At 36.6% G+C, this 22,324-nt stretch overlaps 1 pseudogene; it reads left to right on the plus strand.

The window, feature by feature from the left end:
* LOC138151345 (flotillin-1 pseudogene) overlaps positions 1-6,437 on the plus strand; it is a 15,024-nt pseudogene extending 8,587 nt beyond the window's left edge.
* The last annotated feature ends 15,887 nt before the right edge of the window (positions 6,438-22,324 follow it).

The following is a 22,324-nucleotide window of genomic DNA, read 5'->3' on the forward strand; positions in this document are numbered from 1 at the left end:
TCCCATTACAGTTGTATATATATATGTATGTATGTATATATATGTATATATATATGTATGTATGTATGTATATGTATGCATATATATTCATTTATTTATTATTGATATTACTTCATTGTATCTGGTGCCTTTTAACAAGATGTGATTTTCATGCTTATCCTTTTTAATTACATCTATTTTTGCTATTTCTTTGTCTGAAATAATGATTTTTACCCCTGTATTTTTTATTTTAAATCATAACATATTTTTCCCCAACCCCTTATTTTAACTCTGTGCTTTTCTCTCTGTCTCAAGTGTTTCTTGTAAACAGCCTATTGTTGGATTCTGGTTTGCAATCCTTTCTTTTATCCATTTCCATTTTCTGAGTGTGTTCATCCCATTCATGTTCACAGTTATGATTACTAATTATGCTTTTTCCTCCACCCTATATTTTTCTGTTTATCCTTCTCTCTTTATCCTCTTCTTCCTCTAAAGTCTGTTTTACTTCTGACTTTCATCTGCCATGAGTTTTATCCTCCTCTTTCTTATTTCCTTCCCCTCCTAATTCCCTGTTGGATAAAATAGATTTTTATTACTCATTGTTCTATTACCAAAATGTTGATTTCAAATCACAGCTTAGTCCAAAATAAAGCATTTCTGGTGTCTAGAAATTTTCACACTCTATTAATTAGTTATTCTGTGTTAAAATTGTTTTTTTTTCCTATATGCAACTAAATTCTATTATTATTATTAGTTCCAGATATCCTACTGTAGTTTAAGTTCTCTAAAGACAAATCATTTTTTCTGAATTATTTTTCTTCCATTACTAGTAAGAATATATAGAAGGAAATTAATTAGTTATTTCAATCATTTATCAATTTGTTTGTAAGTGGATCAAAATACAATGTTTACAGTTAAAATACTGTTATTAGGGCATTTAAGTGTGGATATTGCCCACCTCTCTTATATTTTCTGACACTATTATTATGAAACAAGAGTTTGTATCATGAGATTGAGTTTTGTATTTTCATCTATCTCATGATTTACCATGTGGAGCCAAAACAAAATTCACTTAGTAGTTAAAGATCTGTTGATGTTGTTCTCCAAAATTACTTCTTCTGATCCTTAAGGAAAAGTCAAAATCTGACATTAGGAATGTACTCAATGTCTTTTTTATCTGGTACATATTAAATTCTTATCAAATAATTGCCCATAAACTTTTTGTGTCATCCAAAGGATTTGTTCCATTAGCACAACATTTGAAAATATACACCAAAATGCAAAATTAGAGTAGGACCCATACACCAAAAAATTAGGTTAAATGCTGCTTCTATACTCCATTTGTAAATGTATCCTCCAAATGTGTCTTTTCTTTGAATATGTTGCTTACAAGCATAAGTATAAATATTACAGTGGGATTCAACAGCCCCCTGGGTGTCTGAACAGTTTTTTTTTAAGGAACACACCTTCTGGCATAAGAAAGGGGCTAGAGAATGTGCCACAAAAATTATCTGTTCCACCCAACCCTCTCCTGCTTACTGTGATAGTTGCAGATCATACCCTGCGGTCAACACACACACACAAACACACATGGTATGAGAACTTTTGTGAAGATGATTCCAATCACCATTGATGCTTAGAACACATGCATACTTATAACAACAACAAATTCAAGACCTGAAAGACAAACAACTCTAACTGTGAAAGAGCTCAGCAGATACCACATCAAAATAAGATCCTTGAGTGAAACAAGGCGGGAAAATGAAGGCCAGGTTACAGAAGCAGACTCTGGATACATATTTTTGGAATGGCCACAGTGATGGGGAGTGCTTTGAAGCTGATGTATGCTTTGCAATCAAAACTAATATGGTCAACAAGCTTCTTTGCCCTCCCAAAGAAGTAAACAACAGACTCATGATAATGTAATTACCACTTGCAGAAAAGTGCCATGCCACCATCATCAGTGGATATGCTCCCACAATGATGAATCCTGATGAAGTAAAAAAAATAAAATATGAAGACTTACAGACCCTCATCACCAATGTGCCAAAAGTAGACAATTTTATTATTCTGACTGACTTTAATGCCAGAGTAGACACAGACTACCAGACATGACAGAATGAAGTAGGGAGTAATAATAGCAAGAATCACTTACTACTGAAGACTTGTGCATCTCATGGCCTTCTCTTCACCAATACTGTCTTCTGTTTATCATTAAATGCAATAAAAATTTTTATGGATTCACCCTCAAAGCTCATTAGCCTTGAATAGACTATGTCTTCATAAGGAGAAGAGACAGACAGGATATGAAAGTGACAAAGGCAATGTGTGGCACAGAGTGCTGAACTGATCATAGACTTATCCATTCTGAGATAAACATTCACATTTGACAAAAAATATTGTTCCCCTTCAAGAGTACTACCAGAAGACTTAATGTTAGCAGATTAGAATGCTTCTCCAAACATGAACAGTTTGTTGCTCATTTGGAGGAAAAGCTGAATTAACACACAGTTGGCAACAGTATAGCAGAAAAAGAGTGGGTAGCTTTCATAGATTTGGTGTACAGCACCTCATTTACTCATCTTGGCCAAAACACTTACAAACATCGAGATTTATTTGACAAAAATGATGGGAAAATTTAGAAGCTGCTAAATGAAAAATGAGAACTGCACATAATTTACCAGCAAGATGGTTTTGTTTCTTTCTAAAAGACAGTGTTTAATTTTATCAAAAACAAAGGGCAAGTGAAGCTTAGAAAGATGCAGAATTCTTGGTTCAATAAGAAGGCTAACAAAATTCAGTTGTATGCTGATCGTAACAATCCAAAGTGCTTTTGTGGTGCCCTAAAGGCTACTTATGGGTCAGGGACCTATGGTTAAGCTCACCTACTAAGTGCTGATGGAGCCTCATTGATCAGTGAAAAGGGCATGATCCTTCAGAGATGGGATGAACACTTCCATAGTGTTCTCAACAGACTGTTATCAATCAATGTTGAAGCCACTGACTGTATGCCTCCTGTCTACTGATAGAGAGAAGATGTAGCTTTTGTTACAGAAAGCCTGGAACTTTATTGCTGGTGTAGAAGCCCTGAAAGAGGACTTTCCTGCTGTCTTTACAGAAGTCCTGAAGGAGGGTTTTATGGATGTTTTCAGAGGTCCTGGGACTTTATTGATGACTTATGTTGATTTCTCAGACAGAAACCCTGTCTGCTGGTCTGTGTTGATTTCACAGGCAGAAAGTGAATTGATGATAGTGCCGGCGATGAGCGTGAATATTATTGTAACTCTACTAAGCTTACTATATGCATATATTATTGCGACTCTGTTAAGCTTTGTCTTCCCAGACACAGAAACTGTGAAAGGCTTAAAGTGACCTAATCACTACCTTAAGCTTTGAGCAAGAGCAAGAGTTGGAGCTGGAGTTGGAGCTAGAGCAGGAGCAGGAGCTGGGAGCTGCCTATAAGTGAATCCAGGTGACGGTTGGCTGAATTCAGGCAAGGACTGGCAGCATGGAAAAAGAGCCATGGAGTTTGTCTGGAGTCAAGATGAAAGGATCTTTATTCGGCTACTTAGTGTGGATGCCAAGATCAAGACAATGTGACCTAGGGGTGGGAGGACTTTGTAACCCTTAAGGATGATTGCTTCTTAAGGATGATTGAGTTAAGAACTTACTGAATTATATCTTTTGTTTAAGACTATGTGACCACTTCAGTAATAAGTTGGTATATGTGATAATGTTGTGAATGTTTTACTTTGGTTTCTGTAAATGTTTTACTTTAGTTTATTACTGAATAAATAGAGAGTTCACTATACTATGTGACTAGAATCTTAAAGTTATTCATAGCAACAGTTCTCAGGAATGCTGGTTTTACTGGACTTTACATAGAGTCTTCTGTATTAGTCTGATCAGCTGCATTCAGACATATTATGCTTTGACTCCAACATAATGATATTATTTCATTTTCATCCTCTTGAAGAATGAACAATTCTACATATTATACATGATGCATACACATGTGTTTAAATATAATATGTTATACATATGCATATATACTTATATGTTCAGAAGAAATAAACTTATTGTAATGCCCATATATTGATTTAAGTTATTCTCCATGATACTATGAATAATATCTAATTTCTCTTCATTTGACATCATTTTAAATATCTGAAGGAAGTACTCATTCTCCCACAAGTTAATCAAGGTTAAAAATACCTTGTTCTTGTACTGTATTTTTATGTTATTTCAAACTTCCTTATCACATTTTTCATCTGCATCAAGATGCAATAGGTAATATCAATGGTTTCAATGTCTTAAAACATAGCATCTTGAAATGAATTTCATTTGTTGTATAACTTGCATGGGATGCATTGGCAGGAGCATTTCTCTTAATTTGGCTATGATTGTTTTATCAATATACAGGACTATATCTTTTTATAAGCCAAATCTTATACTATTCTAGTCTGTCAGCAAAACCTACTTTATTAACATATCTTCCCTAATTCTTTACTTACACAATTTAACCTAACCAGGAGATTTTACATTTATCCCTAATTCATTTCATCTCTTTAGATTATGCCTTTTCTTCTACCTTACAATGATTATTTAATCTCTATAGATTCATGTCGTCTAAAAAGTTTATGAGAATGACATAATTATCTACTCTCAGTAAGTTTATAGTTGCTGACCAATAAAGGGCCAAGGGCAGAGCCTTCTGACATATGCCTAGAAAATTTCCTCAGTATTGATACTGATCAATTAATCAATGCCTTTTGTGTCCAAATATTACACCAATGGAAGGAAATTTCACTTAACTGTATTTCCACTTAGTCTATAATTCTACATCTATTCTTTAAAAAATGTAGAGACTTCACTAGACTTCTTGCTATAATCTAGATATGGCATATGAATAATATTTACTACCAGTATAATTTGCTAACTTATATGAATAACTTTAATTGGACTTATTCTTTAGCGAAAATATAAATGAATATAATGGGACTTATTTTTTATGAAAAATGTGAGTTTATCATGACATTCTTCTTGAATTCATGATAACTTAATAATTACTGCTACACTTTGTATGTGTTAACAAATTACCTGTTGTTTTAATAGTCATTTCTAGAATTTGCAGTAGTCTAGTATCTAATAATAATGCAAGTGTCTACATCCAATTTTCTTTATCTATTTAGCAAAAGGCAGGGTGTGGAGCCAAGATGGAGGCATAGAAGCAGGGAAACTCCATAAGCTCCAGCCATAACAACTTCAAATACCTATAAAATTTGACTCTACACAAACTTTAGAGCTACAGAACTCATAAAGTGATAAAGAAAAACAAATCTCCCTCTGAATGCAACCTGGCAAGCTTTCAGGAAGGGTCCATCACAACACACTGGGAGCTGAGCACAACCCTGCCTGAGGGCACGGTTTTAGCCTCAAGGTGGCCCTGACAAATAGCACCCAGAGTGGACTTCACAAGAGTGGATCACTAGCAGATCTGGCAGTTTCCAGAATTATCAATCCATAAATGCCAAAGACAAAGTAAAAGGGTAGTGTGGCCTTTGTGGGAACAGGGGGAACAAGAGTGCAGTAGGGCCTTTACCCCTGGGAAGAGAAGGCAAGAAGTTGCAGAGGAACAGTTGTGGCACGTGTGTGCTTAAGAGCTCCTGGCCTGCAGATAGTAGGGGGAGGCCATAGCTGATAGCTGAGATAGCTGAGGCCAAAAGAGATGCTGGGATCCAGGAGGCAAAAGCAAAAGAGTAGAAGGTATCCTCTGAGTATGTGAGTGAAATAGATATGGCCAAGGCGCAGAGGGATTACAAGCTGAAAAAGCCGTTTATGACATTGAAGTGAACACCCTATATGCACAGGCTGATCTGGCCTAACAGATGCAGGTAGCAAAGACAAAGCAGCATAAAGAAGGGCAGTGGGTGCAAGTGCAGGTGGTGGAGAGGACCCAGCAGGTGGCATTGCAGGAACAGGAGACAACTCCTAAAGAGAAGGAACTCGAAGCTCAAGTAAAGAAGCCCTCAGAGGCTGATCGATACCACTTAGAAAGACTAGCCAAGGCAGAGAGGTCCCAGCTGATTATGCAAGCAAAGGCTGAAGCTGAGTCCATTCGGATCCTTGGGGAAGCAAAAGCATATCCTTTAGGGGTCTGAGCTCGGGCAGAGGCTGAGCAGATGGCAAATAAGGCAGAAGCCTTTCAGTTGCACTAGGAAACTGCTGAACTGGACATGTTGCTAGAGAAAATGCCCCAGGTGGCAGAGGAGATCAGTGGTCCTTTAAGTTCTGCCAAAAAGATCACATAGATATCTAGTGGGGGGGGGTACACTGGGGACTGCCAAGGTAACTGGGGAAGTATTGGACATCCTAAGCCACCTGCCAGATTGTTTGGAGAAGCTCACAGGTGTCAGCATTTCCGAGGTAAATTAGAACAAGCCAGTTTTTGGAGCAACAAAAAAAGGAGGGTATGGATTAAATTCCTATTCCCTCATGCACCAGTCAACCCTTATGTGAAATGTTACTGAAATGAGCTCTGACTTCTTTTCTGCCCCAGTTGGAATGGCCCTACTTCTTTCCATATTGGGTACTTCAGATCTTCCTGCTCATTTACCTGTGCCTTGTTGTGAGGGGCTGCTCCCAATTCCCCATATCACATTGGCAGGTGCTATTCTGTTCCAAGCTGGTGACCACTTACCCCCAATACACACTTATTTAGCCATATAATTAAATGATTGTCTGCCTGAAAAAAAGTGACCATTATGAGGGGTAAGCACTCTTGCTTTAACCTGCTTGGATATGGATCTCTATCTTGGGTGGAGGTCTTGGGGTGTGTGGCCAGGTACCAGACCCTGTGGAGGCTTCAGAGAGGGCACCCAACTAATAGCTCAAGAAGCTGAAAAAACCCTCTCAATTTGAGACAAAGCTCTACTTTCTGGAAGTACAGTTCTATTGTGGCAAAGAGCTCAAAAGTAAAGTAATGTAGTGGCAACATGAACAAGCAAAGGAAGCAAAGCAAGCACAGCAATCCAACTTTAAATTCATTTTTAGGGACAAATCAGATCAAAACGTGGAATAGGAGGAAGAAAAAGAAGTCAGAACTACATCAAAATCTTCAAAGAAAAATATGAATTGGTTACAGGCCATAGAAGTGCTCAAGAAGGATTTTGAAAACAAAGTAAGATAAGTCGAGGAAAAATTTGGAAGAGAAATGAGAATGATGCAAGAAAATCATGAAAAGAGAATCAACAACCTGACTGAAGAAAATAACACCTTAAAAATCGACTAACTCAAATGGCAAAAGAGGCCCAAAAAGCCAATGAGAAGAGTACCTTAAAAAGCCAAATTTGCCAGATGGAAAAAAGAATCTCAAAAACTCACTGAACAGAATAATGCCTTCAGAATTAGATTGGAGCAAATAGAAACTAAGGACTTTATGAGAAATCAATATACTATAAAACAGATCCAAACAAATGGAAAAAAATAGAAGGCAATGTGCAATATGTCATTAGAAAAATCACTGACCTGGAAAAGAGATCCATGAGAGATAATTTAAAATTTATTGGAATACCTGAAAGCCATGATCAAAAAAAAAAGAACCTAGAAATCATCCTTTAAGAAATTCTGAAGGAAAATTGCCCTGATATTTTAGAATCAGAGGGCAAAATAGAAACTAAAAAAAAAATTAATTGATCATCTCTTGAAAAAGATACCAAAAAGAAAACTCCTAGGAATATTATAGCCAGCTTTCAGAATTCCCAGATCAAGAAGAAAATATTACAAGTAGCCAAAGAAGAAACAGTATGAACATTATGGAAACACAATCAGGATAACACAAAATCTAGCAGTTTCTATATTAAGGGATAGACGCCTGTAATAGGAATGTAAATTTTAAAGATCTTCCCTGCCCCTAGGCTAAAGTGCCCCAGAAGCCTGGGGAGGGAGGCTTGTTTTTCAGTAGATACTTTTTGATTGGCCAGTGGGTCAATAAGGTTGTTACATTCTCTGAGCCAGGAGAAGGCTATATAAGCCCTGATGTGTAGCTTTGTTTTGGGACTCACTTTGAGAAGTGTTCTGTGATTTGATCTGAATTCTGGGAAGCCGTTGTTGAGAGTCCCCCGGCTTTGAAAAACCCAGAATGTGGAAACCCAGATGTTGACTGGGTATGGATGTAATGGTTGGACAGTTTGGAAATCTGTCTACTTGATGTTTCTGTCTTGATAATTATGCCTGTATACTTTGAGGTTCAGGGTGCTGACCTTTTCTCCTGAACAAGGTAAACGATATATGTCTGACTGATTAAAGTAAGCTTGTTAATCCATTTTGAGTTGCTTTCCTTTAACAAAGCAGATCTAAGAACCTGTGGTAGCTGCAAACCCTGAGGACGCGCTTGGGGTGCTTGCTGCTACAACGCCTTGGAATATGATATTCTGGAGGTCAAAGGAGCTAGAATTAAAAGCAAGAATCACCTACCCAGCAAAACTGAGTATGATGTTTCTGGGGAAAATATGGTCATTCAATGAAATAGAGGACATTCAAGCATTCTTGGTGAAAAAAAAAAAAACCGGGGTTGAATAGAATATTTGACATTCAAATACAAGAAGCAAGAGAAGCATGAGAAGGTAAACAGGAAAAAGAAATCATAAGGAACTTATCAAAGATGAACTATTTACATTCCTACATGGAAAAATGATACTTGTAACTTATGTAATGTTTCTCAGGATGAGGATAGTTGAAGGGTATATAAATGCATATATGTATATATATATATACTTATATAGGAGGGTATATGCACATATAAATATATATGTGAGTGTGTGTATATATGTGTACAGGTCTACATAGACAGAGGGCACAGGATCAATTGAATAGGAAGGGATGTTATTTCAAAAAATTAAGTTAAGAGGTGAGAGAGGAATATAATGAAAGGACATAGGGAGAGAGAATAGGGTAAATTATCTCATATGAAAGAGGCAGGGGAAAACTGTTACAATGGAGGGGAAGAATAGAAAGGCAAAATTGAATGCATAAACCTTACTCTTATTGAATTTGGCTTAAGGAGGGAATAGAATACACCCTCAATTGGGTATCTTACCCTATAGGAAAGTAGGGGAAGGGAATAAGAGGGGGAATGATATTCCAGAGGACAAAGGAGCTAGGATTAAAACCAAGAATCACCTACCCAGCAAAACTGAGTATAATTTTTCAGGGGACAGGAGGGTAGATTGGGTGGTGAGTAGTTAGAAGCACACATTTTTGAAAAGGGACAGCATCAAAGTAGAAAATAGAAGTGGCATAAAAGATAATTAACAAAGCAAAATTGTGTGTGTGTGTGCATGCACACACCCACACATATTTACTTATTTCTGAGAACTTACATCCAACCGAGGAATAACACTTATAATATCTGTGAATTAACATAAGAAATGTGATGTTCTAAAACTAAAGTATCTAGTGCATAATAGGCTCTAAATATATTGATTAATGACTGACAAAAAGACCAGAGTTTGATCTAGTACAGATGTATTGAGGTAGCAAAAATGAAGAATAGAATTTCCTTTGAGAACACAACTTTTTATGCTTAGTTTCCCCCTATTTTCTTTTCTTCTTCTTTTTTTTCTTTTATAAGCAATTGGGGTTAAGTAACTTGCTCAAGGTTACATGGCCAATTATGCTTTTTTTGTGGGTGCTGTGTATCTCAGGTCGGAACTGATCCCAGGTCTCCCAACACTGCGGCCGGCACTCTTACTCACTGCACCACCTGGCTGTCCCCCCTGTTTTCTTTTAAAAGAAATGACAAATATTAAGCACAGAAGAGTTGTTGCTCAAACACCTTATTATATTAATGTATCTTGGGAGTAAAAATGAAAAGGTATAGAAGAAGCCTCAAAGTTTTTTTTTTTTTTTTGCATTTTCTTCTAAAAAGCAAATATACTACTCTGTAAAGCCAAACACAAGCAACTTTCCAGAGGACTGCTGCTAGGAACAGCTTTTCAAGATTCTGATCACATAGTGTAGTGAACTCTCTATTTATTTGATAACAAATCAGAGCAAAACATTGATAGAAAATAAAAATACAGCATTCACCATGTTACAATTCATCACAGAAAATCAAAATACAGTATTCACCCTGTCACAACTCAGCAACTTATCACTAAATTGGCCATATAGTTTTCACCAAAGTGGTTACATACTTTTAAAGTTCATTCATTTAGTCAATCACAAAATCCTTAATTCCATCACAAAGTACAAAAGTCAAAGTTCTCCACCCATTGGTTACAGTAAATCATAATCTTCTCAGTCCGTACACAGTGTCCAAGTAAAGTCTTCTTTCAGCTTGACTCAAGGCTGACTCTCAACTTCCATGGTTCCTCTGCCATGGCCCCAGCTCTGTCACCTGGGTTCAAAGGCAGGCAGCTCAAAGTTCATTGTCCAGCTCCTGTCCAGCTGTTCATCCAGTTCCCATTCCATATTGAAGTTCACAGTGTCCAGTCCAACTCAAGTACTTCCAAGTTCCTATTTCCAGGATGACAAAGCTTGACAGAACCACAATAATATTCATGAAAATTTCTGGCACCATCATCGATTCACTATCTGCCTGTGAAATCAACTCAGTCCCACCAACAATTAGAAATCAACACAGAACCACAAACAAAGTCCAAGAGGTCAGCACAAATCATCAGTAAAGTCCCAGGACCTCCAAAACCCTCCTCCAGGACTTCTGTAAAGATACAACCAGAAAATTCTCTTTGAGTGCTTCCTATAAGGTCCCTTTCAGGGCTTCTCTAAAGTATCACAAACAAAGATCAGCAGAGATAGAGCAGACTGAGTGCTGGGATAGCTAAATTTTCCTCCTTCTTAACTCTGATTCCACAAGAGTCCTCTTCTCAGTTCTGTTCTCCAGCCTGGAAATTCTCCTTATATGTGGTCATTAACTCCTCTTCTTCCTATTGCAGGAATTCATGAGTTCTAGGGTTCACAAGTTGTGGGGTTCACAGTTCTGTTTCTTAGCAGACTTGATACAAGGCTCAAAAGAAACTTTAACTGAAACAAGGCGCTAATTCAATAGCTGAAACAAGGTGTGAACTACTTCTGTACTGACCAATATACTCATCAGTTTAAGTAATATATGTAATCATTTTTAACAATCACTGTCAGAATTCATAGGAAAATAAATTCTCATCTGCATCTATGCCTTTTGTTGGCCATCATAAATGAATGTGTAACATTTTTACTTGATATTAAATTAGGTTTTGTAAGTTAAAATATATTATTACATGAAGTATACAAAAGAATCTTACTCAAACTAGTTTACATTTTTTAAATTCCTAACATAAAGAGCTCACAACATCCTTTGTGGTAATAGTCCTCAGGGGTGAGAACATATAGATATGCAAACTATTGTATGATAAATTCTCACACTATCCATGCCTATTTCTTACCTCTGGTTCATATACATGTTTCATCTGTTTAATAATATTTTTTTCTCTAAATACAAATATGGAAATAACATTGTTTAGATTGTTTACAGGCATTACCTAAAAACACAGATTAAGTTTATTTTCTATTTTTATTTTTCCAATCAAACTCTTCAAAGTGGTCCCAGACTGTGTTTAGATCCATTATGTACATTTATTTTTGCCAAGAGGGGAGAGAGGCTTGCTGCTGGTAGGGTAGGGGAGGAAAATAATTCTCTACCCACCCAACTCCTCCCAGATATGGAGGAGGTTTGTCCTGACTTGGGTTTCTCCTCAGTTAAATAGCTACAGATGGCAGAATTTTTGTTTTTGTTTAATTTTCTTGTATCTTGAGGTAAGAAGATAAAATAGTAATGTACTTCTCTTCTATAGTTTCTTACTCTGAGGGAGGAGAGATGATATGAGAGAGCATGGAGATTGGGAATAATGGGTTGTCAAGATTGGAACTGTATTAGGCTCAGAAGTAGATGGGTAAGCAACATGTGTAGGACAGGAGAAGCATTTTTTAAAGAGACTCCAAGGCTTTACATACTGAAAGCTTCAATCTACAGATTCTGGTTACACAGTGAGACTAGCTCATGACCCTAGTTTATGACCTTATGACTTGTGATTTAAGGAGATGTAGGCTGCAGATTGACTTTCACTGTGCCTTCCTATAGGAGATTTCAGCTTAGAGACATTTCAGAGGCAAGCACTTCAGAGAATTCGGAACAAAGCTACACTCACTCTTTGGAGAATATGTTGATGACTTTTTTTCATTTTGTTCTACAATTTTCATGTCATTCCATGGAATCAGCCATCTTTATGAAAGACTGAATACCTCCCTAAAAATTAATTTTGTATATTCCATGTTTTTTAAGAGGATATAGACAACTGAATTAAGAAAAATAAATCACTATCAAAAGTATCCATGATTTTAATGGTTGTTTAAAAGGATCCATTGCCCAAAGGAGTTCACAGGTTAAACTTGTTTTAAACTTCAAACCCTTAGTTGGTCTTAATTTGCCTGTGCAGCTCTATTTTTAGAGTATTTGAAGCAATAACTTCAAGGTTTTTTTTTTTTGTCCTTGCATTAGGATAACCAATTGAAGATGTTAAGGTAAATGAAATGCTTTACTTGGAAGTGTGTGTGTGTGTGTGTGTGTGTATGTGTATGCAAAAGAGACAGAGAGACAGAGAGACAGAGAGAGACAAAGAGAGAGAGACAGAGAGAGACAGAGAGAAAGAGAGAGACAGAGAGAAAGAGAGAGACAAAGAGAGAGAGACAGAGAGAAAGAGAGTGAGAGAAACTTACAGATTCAATATAGGCTCTAGGCTAAGGCAAAAATTATTGTAAAAGAATCAATTTTGGAGATAGAAAGTAAAGAAAATTTTAAAAAATAATTTAAGGGTAAACAATGCCTTATCTTTCCATAGTGAGCAGAAAAAATGGAAGAATTGGAGAAGGGATAAAACAACTTATGTCCAGACTATTCCTTCTTTAATCTGTTCAGGGAGTCAGAATTCTCATGAAGCCCTTCTCCTTGCCAAAGCAAACCAATCTGCATGCATCTGTGATTCCATCCAATCCAGTCCTCTTTATCTGATTTCCCCTTCTATTATCACATCCCTATCTAATTTTCAATAACATTTTGCTCCTCAGTTGCCTATACAATCATATCACTCCCATCTTAAAATAAAAAAAAATCAAACAAACAGCAAAAAGATACAAAAATCCATGTGATCTCACTATCCTTTCTTGCCTTCATGTTATTTATCACCTCTTCTTTTTGGCTAACTGTTTTAAAGTTCATTCTATTTTAGGTGCCTCTAATTTCTGTTTTCTTATTTTTAAATCTTCTGTGATCTGGTTTTTAACATCATCATTGAACCAAAGTTTTCTTTCTAAAAGTAATGATTTTCTCTTAATTTCTAAATTTTATCTAAGTTATTACACAAGGGCAATCATATGCTAACCTCATAGAATGCCAAAGGCCTAGCAAGGCAGAAATCCCTATATCCATTGAGTAAAGGGTTTATTCAAATAGATTAGTGTAATCAAAATCAAATGAAAATTGATAGTGGCAAGACACCTATTGACTTAGAAAAACCACAAATTAACATCATGTGTGTTGTATTATATTTTGTTAATAATTTTCCAATTAAATTTTAATCTGATTTGGGCTAAGCAACTGATCTTGTAGATATGCCATGTTCAGGGAAGATATAAAGTACAGTCTAAAGACAACATCCATTTAGAGTCCAATATGTGATTTGTCCTTTTGATGCATTCCCCCAATTTGGGTCTCACATATTCCTTTATGAATATCGAAATCTACATATAGATAATATTTATAATTGCTGGAAAATGTGCCTTGAATTAGTGGGGGAGGATTGTTTTATTACAAATTGTATTGTGATAGTTCATTAATGCCTTTACTTGAAAGCTTTTCTGTATTCTGACTGAATGGAGAAAAAATAGAAATCAGCTGGGGCTCATGAGCTCTCATTTTAATTGGGTATTGACCCACAAAGAACTCTATACATGAAGTGGCAATCCTGTGAACTCTATATAAAAAATGGGTCTCAATGAAATCTACACACAAAAATAAGAAAAGCTTAAAAACAACAACAAAAACAAAATTCTAAGAAACTTGACCGAAGATGCACATCACAGTAATATAGCATATTCTAGTGCATATGACATTGAATAAGGGGCAGGGAGAGGGAGGAGAATGAAACTCATTGCTATGAGTCAGAAGTCCTAGGTTCATCTCTTAGATCTGTCAATCATTAGATGTGTTATCTTGAGCAAAACATTCATTATTTCTGAGTGTCATTTCTTCATTAATGAAACAATTATGTTACTATCTGCCTTACCTCCCCCTCTCCCCACAGAATTTGCAAAAGGTTTGAGAATTTAGTTTTAGTTGCTGGCAAAGAAATAGTAGCGTAGTGTAGGTGCTGTCTAAAAGTGTAGCACACATGATTTCTAAAAACTTTGATCAACAAAGAAAGAAAGAGATGGTATGGCAATTTGAGAGGATAGGATGGATAAGGAGAGGGGTGTCATAGTAAATATTTAACCACTGGCTCTCAAAAAATATGCATGACATACTTTAAGTTAATCTACATGATTGACATTTGCATCATTACTTAAGTCTAGAAAATCAACAAAATAATGAATCAAGCACTGAGTTAAAGCCAATCACAAGCAGCTTTCCAGAGGACTGCTACTGTAAATAACTTCAAGGTTCTGTTTATATAGTATAGTGAACTCTCTATTTATTCAGTAATAAACTAAGACAAAACATTGACAGAAACCAAAAAGTACAACATTCACAATGTTATAGCATAACAAGTTATCACTAAAGTGTCCACATAATTTTCACCAAATTGGCCATATAGTATTAAGCAAAAGATATGATTGAATACGTCCATAACTCAATCATTCTTAGGGATCAAGCCTCCTTAAGGGACACAGAGTACAATCATTCAGTAAGTCCTTAACTCAATTATTTTTAAGAAGCAGGCCTCCTTAAGGAACACAAAGTACAAAGGTCAAAGTTTTCCACTCCTAGTCACATTGTCTTAATCTCTTCAATCAAAACATCTTCTTTCTTCTTAATTGGAGAATAGTTTCCAATCACCCTTAATTCAATCATCCTTAAGAGGTAAAGGATTCAGAGTACAAAGTTCTCTCACTCCTAGGCCACAGGAAATCATGATCTTCTCAGTTTTCATTAAATACCCAAGGAGAGGTCTTTTTATATTGACCTGAGGCTGGCTCTCAGATTCCATGGTTCCAACTCCTGCCTGAACCTACCCAACTGTAATCTGAGTTCAAGGTCAGCTCCTTGTCCAGTTCCTGTTCCATATTGAAGCTCACAGTGTCCATTCCACCTCAAGTCCTTCACAGTTTCTATTCCTGGGAAGTCAAAGCTTAAAAAGCCACAATAACATTCATCACATTGCCAGCACCAGCATCAAATCAATTTCTGCCTATGAAATCAACATAGATCCACAAACAAGGTCTGAGAAATGAACACAAATAATCAATATAGTCCCAGGACCTCTGAAAACTTCAGTAAGCCACTCCTCCAGGATGTCTTTCAGGACTTCTGAACCAGTAGTAAGATCCCAGGGCTTCTGTAAGAACAGCAACATCCTCTATCAGCAGATGAATCTGACAGAGTAACATCAAAACAAAGTACTGGTGCCACAGCCATGCTTCCTCCCAGTTCTGCTCTCTCCCATCCTGGGCTTCTCCTTATATATGGTCCTTAAGCTCCTCCTTGTACTATCCCTTCCTCTTGCATTAGCTTCATGGGTTCACAAGTTCTGTTTCTTAACAAAAGGCTTGATATGATCATGGACAAGCCTTAAAAGAAACTTGAACTGAAAGAAGGTGATAATTAAATAGCTGAAACAAGGTATTAACTACTCCTTTCCTTGCCATTACAAAGCCTTTGTCAGTTCCTAAAATGTAAATGGAAACACTGAAAATTTAACAATTGACTTTTCTGAAAAGAACAGAGCTGTACTAGAATACCCCTGGTAAGGGAAAACATTTCTTATTTTGTTTATTTTCTGCATTCTTTTAGAATAAGGCCTAAATACATTTTCTGTATCATTGGAGTGTGAGAGATTAAAGAAGCAAGATAATTCAGAAGGTATCCAGAAATAGAAATCTTTACGTGATTAACAGTAGAAAAGAAAGGTTTGGGGAGGCTAGGTAGCACAGTGAATAGAGCACTGGCCCTGGGGTCAGGAGGACCTGACTTTAAATCTGGCCTCAGACACTTAACACAAAAACTAGACAAGTGACTTTGGGGAAGTGTAGCAGCAAGCACCCCAGCATCCCCAGGGTGATTGCCAATACAGGCTCTTATATCTGTTTTTCTAAAGCAAAGCAATTCAAAATGGGTTAACAAGCTTACTTTAATCAATCAAACATATATTTTTTACCTAGTTCAGGGGAAAAAGGTCAGCAACGTGAACTTCAGAGTATACAGACAGAAGATACAAGACAGAGAGCCAGATCAAGCAGACAGGCTTCCAAAGTGTCTGATCATTACATCCATACCAAATCACAGTTACCAAAGAGGGAAGCATCAACATCTGGGTTTTCAAAGCCAGGGTGCTCTCAAAGGCTGCCCAGAGTCTCATCTGGTAAACTCACACAAGACTTCTCAAAGTGAGGCCCAAAACAAAGTCTCACATCAGGGATTATATAGTCTTCTCCTGGCTGAGAGAATGTAACAACCCTCTTGACCTACTGCCCAATCACAAAGCACCAAGGTGTGGGTGTTCCTGAAAAACAAGCCTCCCACCAAGCTCAAGGTGCACTTAATCTAGGGGCAGGGAAGATCTTAAAATTTTATATTCCTATAACATTCGGCCCCAAGATCTTTCATGCCCATAGCATAGACAATTTACATTTGAATTAGCACTAAACATCTCTTATGTCATATTTTCAAGATACATAACTAAAGTTACCAAAGTGGCCATAGGGCCTTAAACAAACACAAAGTACATTCAGGTGCATCTCTTCAATCCAAAACAGAAAATGTACAAAAAAAGTTCTCTTAAGGGGAGAAGGGTATTTTTCCCCTCACACTGCTCCAGCCCCTGCTTCCAAGTCCTGAGGCGCAGCTGGGCAATAAAACCAAAAGGGAGGGGTTGTTGGATGTCCATGGCCCTTCATCCCACACACCATAGTCACAAGTCCATCCTCCCCCAGGGTCCCAAACTGAGGGATGAAGCAAGAAAACACATTCAGTGTTTCAGCTTTGTTGAAAAGTCCTTATCTTGTCCTGTGGCTGAATTCTGATCTCCTGGGTTCCTTCTCCTCCTGCAGGCAGCAGCCTGCTCCTGGCTTCTGCCCAGGTCCTGATGCAGGCAGCTCACCATTCCTGCTCTCAGCTCAGCAAAGTCAGCATGCAGGCCATTCTTTTCTCCTGGTCCATGGCTCAACAGAATCACAGCTACCACAAAAACAAAACAAATGAAAAACAATTTTAATGGGAAACAATTATCCCAGTCTCCATACTTTCCTTTTACTCAGCAGATCCCATCCTCATCGCCATTTGTAGCAGCGAGCACCCAAGCATCCCCAGGGTGGTTGCTAACACAGGTTCTTATATCTGCTTTTCTAAAGGAAAGCAACTCAAAATGGGTTAACAATCTTGCTTTAATCAATCAAACTTATATTTACCTAGTTCAGGGGAAAAAGGTCAGCACCCTGAAATTCAGATTATACAGACAGAAGTTACAAGAAAACAGAAAAATATATCAAGCAGACAGACCTTCAAACTGTCCAAGCATTATATCCATACCAAATCACAGTAACCAGAGAGGAAAGCATCAACATCTGGGTTTTTCAAAGGGATGGGGCGGGGGGGGTTGTGGGAGGGATCTCAATGGCTGCCCAGAGTCTCATCTGGTCAAATCAAACCACACTTCTCAAAGTGAGCCCCAAAGCAAAGTCTAACAACAGAGCTTATATAGCCTTTTCCTGGCTCAAAGAATGTAACAACCCTCTTGTCCCACTGTCCAATCACAAAGTATCTCCTGAAAAACAAGCCTCCCACCACAGGTTCCAGGTGCAGGGAAGATCTTAAAAATTTACATTTCTATCACAGTAAGTCACTTAACCCCAACTGCCCTCCAAAAAAAGCAAAAACAACAACAACAACAAACAAACAAACAAAAAAAAAAACGTTCAATAATACCTAGAACATGTCTCACTAGTAATAAGGGGTGAGAAAAGGGGTATGTCTTTAGACTGTATATCAACTGTAAAATGTCTTTGGATAGTTTGACATATAGTAATATTAAATAATAATAATACCTTAGAGACAAAAATTTCTGAGTTTCTGCTTATTCAGAAGGATCAAAAGGATGCCAAATATAACCAATGAATTCAGACTATATAGTAAAATGTATGGATGAATGAAGAAAATTTCCCTAGGCAAACCAATTTGTCATTAAAACATGTTTCATTTCACTAAACTCTCATGAAACTTTAGTATTCTCTGAAATTATTAGAAAAAAAAAAGAAACTAATCTGAGAAGGGGTTCATGGATTTCATCAGATTGACAAAGAGGTCACACACACACTGTTAATCAGTGGTATAGAACAAATAACTGATCAATTTCTCCCATTTCTCATTTTTTCAACAATTGTTCTCATGTACATATTTATGACTTTATCATGTGGTCTCTAAATTGAATAAATTTTAATTTTCCCTTTAGTACCCCCATTAAGATGTAGATTCTTCTTTCCTCTGTCCCTCCCTTTTTCCCTTCCATTCTTCCTTCCTTCATACTTTCCTTCCTTCTTTTGTTTGATTCAATAAATATTTTTAAATACTAATTATGTGCTAAAAGTCACTTCTCAAGGTGTAGTCAAAGAAAGAAATGACATAATTACTGCCCCCAAGGAGTTCAGTGAATGGAATCAACATATATGTCAATAAAGAAATAGAATTCATAAGAAGAATAAGATAACACAACCAAACACCTAGAACTAGAAGGAAACCTCATGTCAAATTGGTTTGCCAATGAACTTCTACCCTCATTCGTTCATATATTGTAGTGTAGAGTCTGAATTCACTAGTTATATTGGCATCAGTTCTATCCTTCTTGATGTGTAGAAACTTAAAAATTAGTTGATGTACTGCATTTTATGTATGATTAAACAGAAACTCAGAGAAGTTGCCCAAAGACCCATAGTGTCAGCAGTAGAATTTTAACTCTGCTTCTTTGACTCCAGAAACACTGGTCTTATGTCATTGTCATTTTAAATATAAAGAAGTTTGTTTTTGTTCTTTTTTTTTTCTTTTTGGGGAGTGTGGTGGCAAAGGAAAAGGAAAAGACCTAGTGTGGGGAGGAACTTGAGCTGAATCTTAAAGAAAGATAGGGATTCAAAGTCAGAGATGAGGAAGGAAGTTCCTTTCAACCTGAGGATCCTTCTGTACAAAAACTAGTGGCAGGAGGTGAACTATCCTGGAGAGCTATGATGTCAAACTCAAATAGAAACAGGGATCATTAAACCACATGTAAGTATCCCTGCAGGCTGCATATTGACTTAGAAATCACCTATAAAATTATCCATATTTGCTGTATTTTTGGTTATTTTGTTAAATATTCTCCAATTACATTTTAATCTGGTTTGGATTACATTGGGAGTGCTGTGGGCTACAATTTGGTCTATGGATCCTATGATTGACTCCTCTACTGTACGGGAAATAAGAAAACCAGTGTGGTGGGTTTCCAATGAGCACAAAGCCAGTTCTGTTGAGTTCTGTTAAGAAGCAAACTGAAAGCAACGGTTTGTCACATCAATGTAGATTAGCACAGTTCACTAATACAAATGAGTCAGTGTGAGATAATAAAGAGCTAGTGCAGACATGCATTTTTTGATTGCACTTCCTTTTATTATGCTTCCTACATATTGCAGCTTTTAATAATTGAAGGTTTGTGTCAACCCTGCATCAAGGAAATCTGTCAGCATCATTTTTTTTCCAATAGTGTGTGCTCATATCGTGTCTCTGTGTTGAATTTTGGTAATTCTTACAATATTTCTAACTCTCATTATTGTTATGGTGATCTGTGATTATTGTTCTTTGATGTTACTATTTTTGTGGCATTTGTTTTGTGGCAACATGAATCATGCCCATAGATGATATAGAACAAAATTAATACATGTCATGTGTGATCTGAGGGCTCCCACAACTAGTCAGCTGTCTCTCTCCCTCTCCTCAAGTCTCCCTCTTCCCTGAGACACAGCAATATTGAAATTAAGCCAGCTAATAACCCTGAAATGGCCTCCATGTGTTTAAGTGAAAGGAAGAGTCCAATGGCATGCTTCATTATTATCTTCTTTTAAGAAATTGCCACAGCCACCCCAAACTTCAGCAACTATCACACTGATCAGTCAGCAAACATCAAAATCATGTCAAGACCCTCCCACCAGCAAAAAAAGATTATAATTCGCTGAAGGCTCATATGATGGTTAGCATTTAATTTTTAGCAATAAAGTATTTTAAATTAAGGTATGTACTTTTTTAGACATAATGCTCTTACATGCTTAATAGGCTACAGTATAGTGTAAATATAATTTTTATATGCAATGGGAAAACCAAAATTTCATGAGACTTGTTTAATTGCACTATTGTCTTTATTGTAGTAGTCTAGAACCAATCCCACAAAATCTCCAAGGTATGTCTGCATAAAGCTTCATAACCAATACTTGACCTTTTCAATTATGTTGATCCACCTTGTGCAGAGTTATTTTTGAGGGAGCAATCAGATTATCAATTTTGATAACTTCATGGTTGCCAGTATGAATAAATAACCATTATGTGTATATATCCTTTAGTTACTAAGATTTAGTTGAATAAACTAATCAATGATCTATATGAAGCCTCCTCACAAAAAGTAAATATTATAGTTTCAAACTTTTTGTGCATGGTCTGAGATGAGACAGTGTATCATATAGGAAATCTGGATGAGTTCTGTATAGTTGATAATCACCTTTCTATCTGTCTATCTCTGATGTCCTTTCCACTCTAGCAGCTGACTGTGACTAGAAGGCACAGCTGGTTAGAAAGGGTTTCTGAGCAGCTGGTGGTATGTAGTTTCATTGTTTCAGGATTGTTATTTGTGAATCAGCTCATCATTTCTTACTAAGTAGTGGCATGCAGAGATGGAATATGCAGGACATAGCTTTTGAGGTCTCTTCATAGCTCCATGATTCTACATGTGAAGCAGTAACTAAAAGTGAAAACTTCAGGATAAAATTCATATTCATATCTGACTAAAAATAAACATTTCTCTTAAATGGGAACACGAACCAATTCTACATTGTAATTCCTTTTGTCTGTTATAACTAATTTGATGAGATGTAACAAATTAAATTTATTACTTGATGTCATTTTTTCTATGCCTATTTTCAAAGAACAGCTCAAATAAGTTTGTTTCACATAATATCTGGTAGATGCATATATCTTTCTTAAAAATAAAGAGTTAAGATAATCAATTATCAAGATCATTCAGTCTCTGTTGAAGTTTCAGTGATATCGTCCAGCTAACAATATTGTTTGGTATCTTCTATTGGAGAGTGTAGTAATCAATTTAACCCTGAATATTAAGAAGGAATAATGCTAGCAATGACAAGCAATAGCTGGGGCGACCCCTGACATCTGTTACATTCCTGACAAATCTGTTAAAGCTTTCTTTCAGCAGAATAGATTTAGTCAGCTTTTAGTACAGGTAGTAATAACCTCGGAGTAATGCATATCTTAAATGAACAGTCGTAGAAAGTGTTCTAAAACCCATCAAGTTTTATTGGGTAGCTGATAGCTTTTATTTCTAGCTGTACAGGTATAGTGAATCATGCATAAAGGGGGAACAGAGTTCACTGAGGATACAACCTTGAATTTTTTTTTTTTTGCTCCTTAGAAGACCTAATTAGGAGTAACCTCTTTCTACACAAGAATTACAGAGTGCCTTTCCTAAACAGAGAAAGCCAAGTCAGCGACACCCATCCACCCACCCACCCACCCACCAACACACACACACACACACACATATACACACATGCATGTGTGTGTGTATTTCTCCATCAGGTGGAATTTTCAAACATTCTAATTCATAGAATGGAACAAAGAAAGTACATAGGATCAACCTATCCCATGTAAAACAAGTTTAGTGAAATACGTCCACCTATTGACCTGAAATATTATTAGGAATTTAAAATATTAAATTCAAATAATAACAAAGTACAGATAAATGGTGGTAAGTGGAATCATAGAGATGAATCTTAAAAAATCACATGGACTATGCCTATTTTCGTAGATGAGTATTATCTAGATTATTTA

The sequence above is a fragment of the Petaurus breviceps genome, unplaced genomic scaffold (assembly GCF_028583685.1).
Source record: "Petaurus breviceps papuanus isolate PSGF00001 unplaced genomic scaffold, PetGlider_PUasm1.0 140, whole genome shotgun sequence".
NCBI lineage: Eukaryota > Metazoa > Chordata > Mammalia > Diprotodontia > Petauridae > Petaurus > Petaurus breviceps.